The following is a 7,479-nucleotide window of genomic DNA, read 5'->3' on the forward strand; positions in this document are numbered from 1 at the left end:
TTCGTTCAGGCGCGGAGGAAGCGAAGGAGAGCTCGGTTCGGTGTTTGCGCGCTTGAATGTTTAGATTGGCAAGGCTCAAAAAACACATGCAATTGATAAGCTTTCGTGATGACGCGCAGCAGTGGCCCTTCAACTGTCCTGAGCGTCTTTTAGGCTGACCAGTTAAAACATACAACATAAAACAAAATCTATTTAGACATGAAAAAGCATGCAGATTTAGATGGAAACCAAGGGATTTGGAGAAATTGGATTGATCTGAAAGAGAGAAATACTGCCATCTACTGGATATCAGATGTCCACAATAATTCACATGAAATCCACACAACTCCAGTCCATCAATTAACATTTTGTAAAGCGAAAAGCTGCATGTTTGTAGGAAACAAATCTATCATTAAGACGTTTTATGTTCAAACCGTTGCTGATTGCTTTCAACAGATTTTCATTGTTGGGTGAAGTGTTCTTTTAATCCGGTAAGTTATTTTACCACATACTGTTGTTTCCAGCCAAAATACAAGTCCATAATAATGCTTCCTCCAGTGGAAAAGGATATCCCCTGTTGTCCTCTCAACATATTTGTTTAGAACTGTTTTCATTTGTAAACGGTGCTTCATCTGTGCATATTTCTCTCCTGATTCAGACAAGAAAACTTTTCTCTTGAGAAAGCAATATTACGGATAGAGGACTCTTATTTTAGCCAGAAACATTGATTTAAAGTTAAAATATCTGAAGGATTGATTTGTTTATCGCAAAGATGCAGCTTTTAGCTTCACAAGACATGAATTAATTGACTAGAGTCATCTGAACTCTCATTCAAGCAAATTTTCATTATTGGGTTAACTATTCTTTTAATTGAAACACATATAAGGGAAATGTCAAGGGTAATGTGTTGCTTTTGCCAACAGGGAAAGGATAAATGGTGCATTTATTTTCTTCCCTCAGTGTTATCAGGACTTAAAAATGAGATTTGAATTCAAGAGAAAGATGTAGATTTTGTTGAGGGCAGAGAGCTCAGATTCATCTGACAAGATTAGGGAAATATCCCTTTGATGATGGATTGAGCTGAGAGGAGTTTGTGTATTTAATGATTATTTAATGGTGATGAGTGTGAGATCACAGTGGGACTCTGTAATTTTTCTCTTGTTTTTCAGGTCCTCAGCTAATAAGGGCAAAACGGGTATTATAGTGAATCACATCTATGCCTTGAGGCGGCTAGAAGAACCACCAGTAAATATTCAGGGACATAAATTTGCAAAGCCCTGTCCAAACACACCACTGACTCACACATTTGAGAGTGAGGGCTGTTACTTCTCTGATTCCGCTCGCAATTATAGACAAGTCAAGGTGAAGAGATATTTAGCAGTAAACATTATTTTTGAAGACAGACATACCTTATTTGACATTCATCCACATATTCAAACATGCTGATCAGTTGCTGTTTTGCTGTTTTGTCCCCATGCCAAAATGGGGGGGGGGGGGGGGGGGGGGGGGGAGTGGGGGATTAGTGTCCAAAAATTTGTTATTTAAAATATATAGCCTAACTTTTGCCATATATGATAGGACAATTTACAGTTCACAGATTAAAGAAACAGTTCACCCAAAAATTTTAATTAGCTGAAAAGCCAAAAAAAAATTTTGTAGTTAAAAAATGCCTTAATTATGGATTTTATTCTTACAAACACATGGCTTCTTCACTTGACAAGATATTAATTGATGGACTGGAATCTTGTAGATTACTTGTGGGTTATTGTGATGTTTGTATCAGCTGTTATGACTCTGATTCTGACGGCACCCATTCACTGCAGAGGATGGTGAGCAATTAAGCGCTTTGAGTACCCAGAAAAGCGCTATATAAATGTAACTTATAATTATAATAATTGATGTAATGGTAATTTCTCTAAATCTGTTCTGATGAAGAAACAAACTAATCTACATCTTGGATGGCCTGAGAGTGAGTACATTTTGAGCAAAGTTTCCTTTTTGGATGAAGTATTCCTTTAACAGGTTGCATTTTATTTGATTGTTATTATTATTTTAAATAGTAGAATTACTAACATATTTAAAGCATATGACATTAAATGTCTTGGAAAGGACTACCCTTTGAGGTTTATTTTGGACCTTGACAGTTCCTGGTCACTATATGGTTTTGTGAAATGGAAGAATCCAGTGCAGCAAAAACATTCTTCAAAATATCTAATTTTGTGTTTGACTAAAAGTCTGTACGGATTTGGGGTGAACGTGATTTGACCAAGTACAACATGCTCCTGGATCAACATCCTTGTTGATCCTGGAACATCATTCCAATCAACCAATCAGAATTGAGAGATAACTTTTCAGGAAATGTCAGTTTTAGGTTTACAATGAGGGTTAGGTGCTTCTACACCCTTGTTAATCAGCTATCATTTCCCTCTGATTTTAGGAATAAATGATGGGTAAGGTTAGGTTTAGGGGTGGGGATTGGGTTAAATCTGTATTTTTGGACAGTTATGTTGATCCAGGAACATGTCTTACTTGGCAAAATCATGGCGACCACGGATTTGGAACGACGGCTGATTAAACAATGACATAATTTTCATTTATATGTATCTGTACCAGAACGATCCCCATTGTTAGGAGGAATTGAATATTGTTGCAAAATCATCCCTAACTCCAACATTTAAGAGTTAAATTATAAGAAGGGAAACCCCGTAGGCGTTAACCAATAAAAGAAAACTTGTAGCAATTCAAACGGTTGTGTGATGTCACGAATCAAGCATCCCTCAGTCTGACACCATGACAACCGCAGCGCGCGAACGCTGGAATCTTTGCATCTGTCGCGAAGCCCAATACGAAGACAAGATGCCGCCGTACGCGTGCGAGACGCACTTGTTTTTTTTAATTTTCATTTATATGTATCTGTACCAGAACGATCCCCATTGTTAGGAGGAATTGAATATTGTTGTAAAATCATCCCTAACTCCAACATTTAAGAGTTAAATTATAAGAAGGGAAACCCCGTAGGCGTTAACCAATAAAAGAAAACTTGTAGCAATTCAAACGGTTGTGTGATGTCACGAATCAAGCATCCCTCAGTCTGACACCATGACAACCGCAGCGCGCGAACGCTGGAATCTTTGCATCTGTCGCGAAGCCCAATACGAAGACAAGATGCCGCCGTACGCGTGCGAGACGCACTTGTTTTTTTGAAATATTCCTCGCTCCGCACTTTTGGAAGAAGACGTCGGAGATTCGCAAAACCACCTGTATCTATAGCGTCCGTGGGCAATGTGAGTTAAACAGCCTTTGTGCTGGCCAAACCTTAATATTTCTGTGGCGTAAGAACTGCGCTGGGTTGAATGCACTGAAAAAAAGCCACGCGTATAGAAGCGATCAAATGCGCATTGGAGTCAGGGATGCTCCTCATGGCGTTTACGCGTGGAGAGCCCACTGGGGCGTGTGTGTTGTGCGTGTTAATGCATGTGTGCGAGAGTGAGAAAGGAAAATAGAGGAAAGAAAAGCGGCTCGGACATTCGCCGCACGCGTTCCACTGGCTCTACATGGGGAATATGAGGATCTCTGGAGGACGCCAATGATAAATAGTATTCCAGGCTCCCCTGTCACATAAGAAGACAACGGAACACCCTCCTCAGAGACCCCTTGTTTAATACGAGGGGCGACTGAATATCCATATAGTAAGGCGCATCAGGTAAGCGACGCCATACGGTGATTCGTTATATTCGCATTGAAGTTTTAAAACGTCTTTTGTCGAGCATCATTTGATGCAGCGCAAAAAGTGCCTACCTACATCTGCAGGTGTCAGTGCGTAAAGTAAATGAAGCGTTTTTATGCAGATTTTAATGAATTTGGGAAGCTTTATGAGATTTTACTGCCAATATTGAGACCAAGGATACGATAAGAGTTTTCACAACATTCATGTTCTCTTTTCTTAAAGGGTCTTCTAACAACTTAAAATTTAGTTGTAATGGTGTATTGGGGTTTCATCATCTTAAATGATCCTGATTACTGCATGGATGCTTAATGCTGCAGTGTTGGTTTGAGTTCAACTTCGAGATCACACGATATTGATTTTTGGTGACTATACCAATAAACAGTATTTTTTATGTATGTAAGCGTCTGATAACCAGTATGCAGAACAAATTTTTAATCGTTTTATTTTTGTTTTTTTGTACAATAATTAATGACCATAATACAACAGCATATACAGTACATTCTGAATTATGTTATTATTGATGATGATGAAGATTATTTATTCAAAGTTGTTTGCAAGTGGCAGATTTATTTTCATCCTTATTTAGGGCTGTCTGAATCTTAAACGATACATTTCTCACTTGAGAACAAATGGCTGTTATTTAAAAGCATTAATGCAATGCATTAAATAAGTTGCTCTACATGTAAATATCATTTTTGCCTGCTTTTCCATAGTGATCAATCAAATGCCATCATTTACAGATAGTAGAGATCTAATAAGTTGAAAAGATCAGGACAAATTTTGGTCAAACTAATCATCAGTCTGTCTCTATTCAAAATGCCAGATTGTAATGGTTATGTAAAAAAAAAAAATCTTTAATGCATGTAAGACTTGCTAAGCAGGCACTGATGCTACAGGATAATTATTGATACCCGCTGCTCTCTGAGGGCTGAAGATTGTGATCAAAGATTTATACACTCGTTCCAGGCACTGTTACTGTATGTGTGGAAAGAGAGGTTAGGAAGTAGACAGGGATTGTCCCAATAGATTGTCCATGCTCATCGCCTCAAGGGAGCTGGGGGGGAGAAATTGGTGTGAGCAACACTATTAGGTCTGTACAGTAAATGAAGCTTTTTTAATGCAGATACTTAATGAACTGGGGAAGCTTAATAATATTTTGAAGGCAATTGTCACAAGGATGCAAATGATAGTTGTAACATTTATGATCTGGCTAGTTAATAGGGTCTAACATCTTTGGATTGTATTGTAATGGTGTGATGGGTTCCATCATCTAAAACAAGTCCTAAAAGAGCCTAATGCCGCAGTGTTGGTTCAACTTTTTATACTGTAATGGATTTGTAAAGAAATATCATTCTTTTTGACATGATTTTCTGAATTTGCAGAACATTTACTCAACCTCAAGCCATCTAAGATGTACTGTAGATAAGTTTGTTTCTTCATTGGAACAGATTTGGAGAAATTTTGAATTATGTCACTTGCTCACCAATGGATCCTCTGCAGTAAATGGGTGCTGTCAGAATGAGAGTCCAAACAGCTGATAAAAACATCACAATAATCCACAAGTAATGCCCATGACTCCAGGCCATCAATTAACGTCTTGTGAAACAAATCCATCATTAAGGCATTTTACCTTTAAACTGGCGCTTCTGTACAAAATACCATAATTCATAATGACACTTCCTCCAGTGAAAAAGTCCATCCCTTGTTGTCCTCTCACATCAAAATCCACTGACATATTTGTTTAGAACTGTTTTGGACTGTTTTCGCTTTCAAGCAGTGCTTGAACTATGCATATATCTCTCCTAACTCAGACGAGATGGTTTGAAGCTAAAAACTTCTTGATGGATGTGTTTATTTTAGTACAATTTTTATGCTGCATTATGTCTTTTAACAGACATTGGATGTGTACAGATACCTTAAGGCTACAGGATAATAAATTATATCTGCCCATCTCTGATGGGTTGAGGAGTGTGATACCAGTTTATACACTCGTTCCAGGTGCTGTTTTGAGAGGAAACAAAAGGGAGGCAGTGGACAGGGTTTGTCCCAAATGGACTGTCCATGCTCATTGCCTCAAGGAAGCTCAGGGGAAAAAAGAAATTGGTGTGAGCAACACTATTAGGAGGTGACAGAAGAAAAAACTTTACTGTATAACGTATTGTATTTGGTTTGTTGGTGTATAAGATATGCTTTGAGTTTGTAAGCCAGGGTTCATTTGGACTAATGTCTCTGGGGATCAATTTAACCTTGTCCCCAGTTTTTCATCTCCAGGGTTGTAATAAAATTGCACAGGACACATCAGGGTCCAACCTTTCAAACCCTTGATTATAAGTGAGTGACCTAGCCTCTCAAATAAGATTACATCGCTTAATGGTGCATTACATAAGATAAACAGATTTGGGACTTAGGCAAATGCAGGTGTGTACTCACTGGCCCACACACGTCTTCAAAAAAGTGGATCATCATGCTTTTCTCAGAATAATCATCAAATCTTTAATGTACGATTTTAAGGATGGTAAAGCCTTCAAAAAAGGAGTCCTTGAAGGACAAAGACTAACAGTGTGTGAGAGTATAGAAAAAGAGTGAAGAAAAAGTTCCCTGGGGAGGAATATTTAGTATATTCACATAGCTTTAAAAATGAATGTACAGTGAGTGTTTTACGGATGCCCACCGAAGAAGAGTGTTTTGGAGAAGTTTGTGAGGACCAGTGGAGTTTATGTACATATGGGCAACAGACGCTCCAAACACAGACACGATCGCTTGTTCTGACAGAGGAACTATTCACTGATGGCATCGATCCTGCCTTCAAATAGCTGAGTTTCCACACATTCAGAATGCTTTCATTTTTTTTTTCATTTGTATTTTGGTGTGTTTAGTGATTCTGAATGGATCCGTATGGTAGTTTATATGCAGTCATTTGGCATCTCCCTGTAGTCTTGTTTGGTATGGCAGGTTTACTTGTGCTTGTTTGTTAAAGGTACTGTATAATTGAGCTTTATGTGCTTTTAAGTACTTTTAAGATGTAAAGAATATCTGTAGTGACATTTTTGCAAAGTATGTTTGCAAAAAAAACAAACACTGAATGTAAATCTGTCTTGAATTTGCTTTGTTTAAAAATAATTACATGGAATTGAAAATTATATAACTCTAGAATACAATGGTTTTTGTGAAAAGAAAATGTTGGGGGTCCTTGCAGTATTGATTCGAAGAGGACGGGGGCCTTAGAGTAAAAAAGGTTTTATTTTGTCACTGTGGCATCATTCAGGACAAGAAGACTTATTGGTAACAAGTAAAACACAGATTCTTCAAACGGTACAGTGGTAAAGACAGTTAAAAAGTGAAAAAGAAAGAAGGAAATAGAGAAATAAGGACAAAGGGAGAAGGTCAGATGTACTTTGTGAGAAGATAATAAATCTAATGGAATTGCAGGGTGTCTGGTGGCTTATGCTGTCTGGCTTTGCGGTGACTGAGTGTTTGAGTCCAGCAGAAGTCAACTCCTCTGAGGCCCAGACTCATACAAGCTGCTTACGTGGTTTACATCAAATCAGAACCCATTAATGAAACTGCCAATGCTCTTTAGCAAGAATAATGTGCCATTATTGGAAATGCAGAATGTAACTACTGTTTTGGTCATTATAAAATGCATTGGATGCATTGTTGGATGTGATTATTGTCATATTTACATCTTTTACTTTACTTTACTTTACTTTTAGTCATTTAGCAGACGCTTTTATCCAAAGCGACTTACAAATAAGAAAAAGTAATTATAAATG

General features: G+C 37.9%; 1 protein-coding gene across 1 annotated transcript in view; it reads left to right on the top strand.

Annotated features, from left to right (window-relative positions):
- Positions 1-3,148: 3,148 nt before the first annotated feature.
- The window catches only part of trpc5a (transient receptor potential cation channel, subfamily C, member 5a), a 72,183-nt gene continuing 67,852 nt past the window's right edge, over positions 3,149-7,479 (top strand). Inside the window, exon 1 of the mRNA XM_016249325.1 lies at positions 3,149-3,682. The gene's annotated coding sequence lies outside the window, so the exon portion shown is untranslated. The remainder of the gene's footprint in view (positions 3,683-7,479) is intronic.

Source organism: Sinocyclocheilus grahami, unplaced genomic scaffold (assembly GCF_001515645.1).
Source record: "Sinocyclocheilus grahami isolate Dianchi unplaced genomic scaffold, SAMN03320097.WGS_v1.1 scaffold25.1, whole genome shotgun sequence".
NCBI lineage: Eukaryota > Metazoa > Chordata > Actinopteri > Cypriniformes > Cyprinidae > Sinocyclocheilus > Sinocyclocheilus grahami.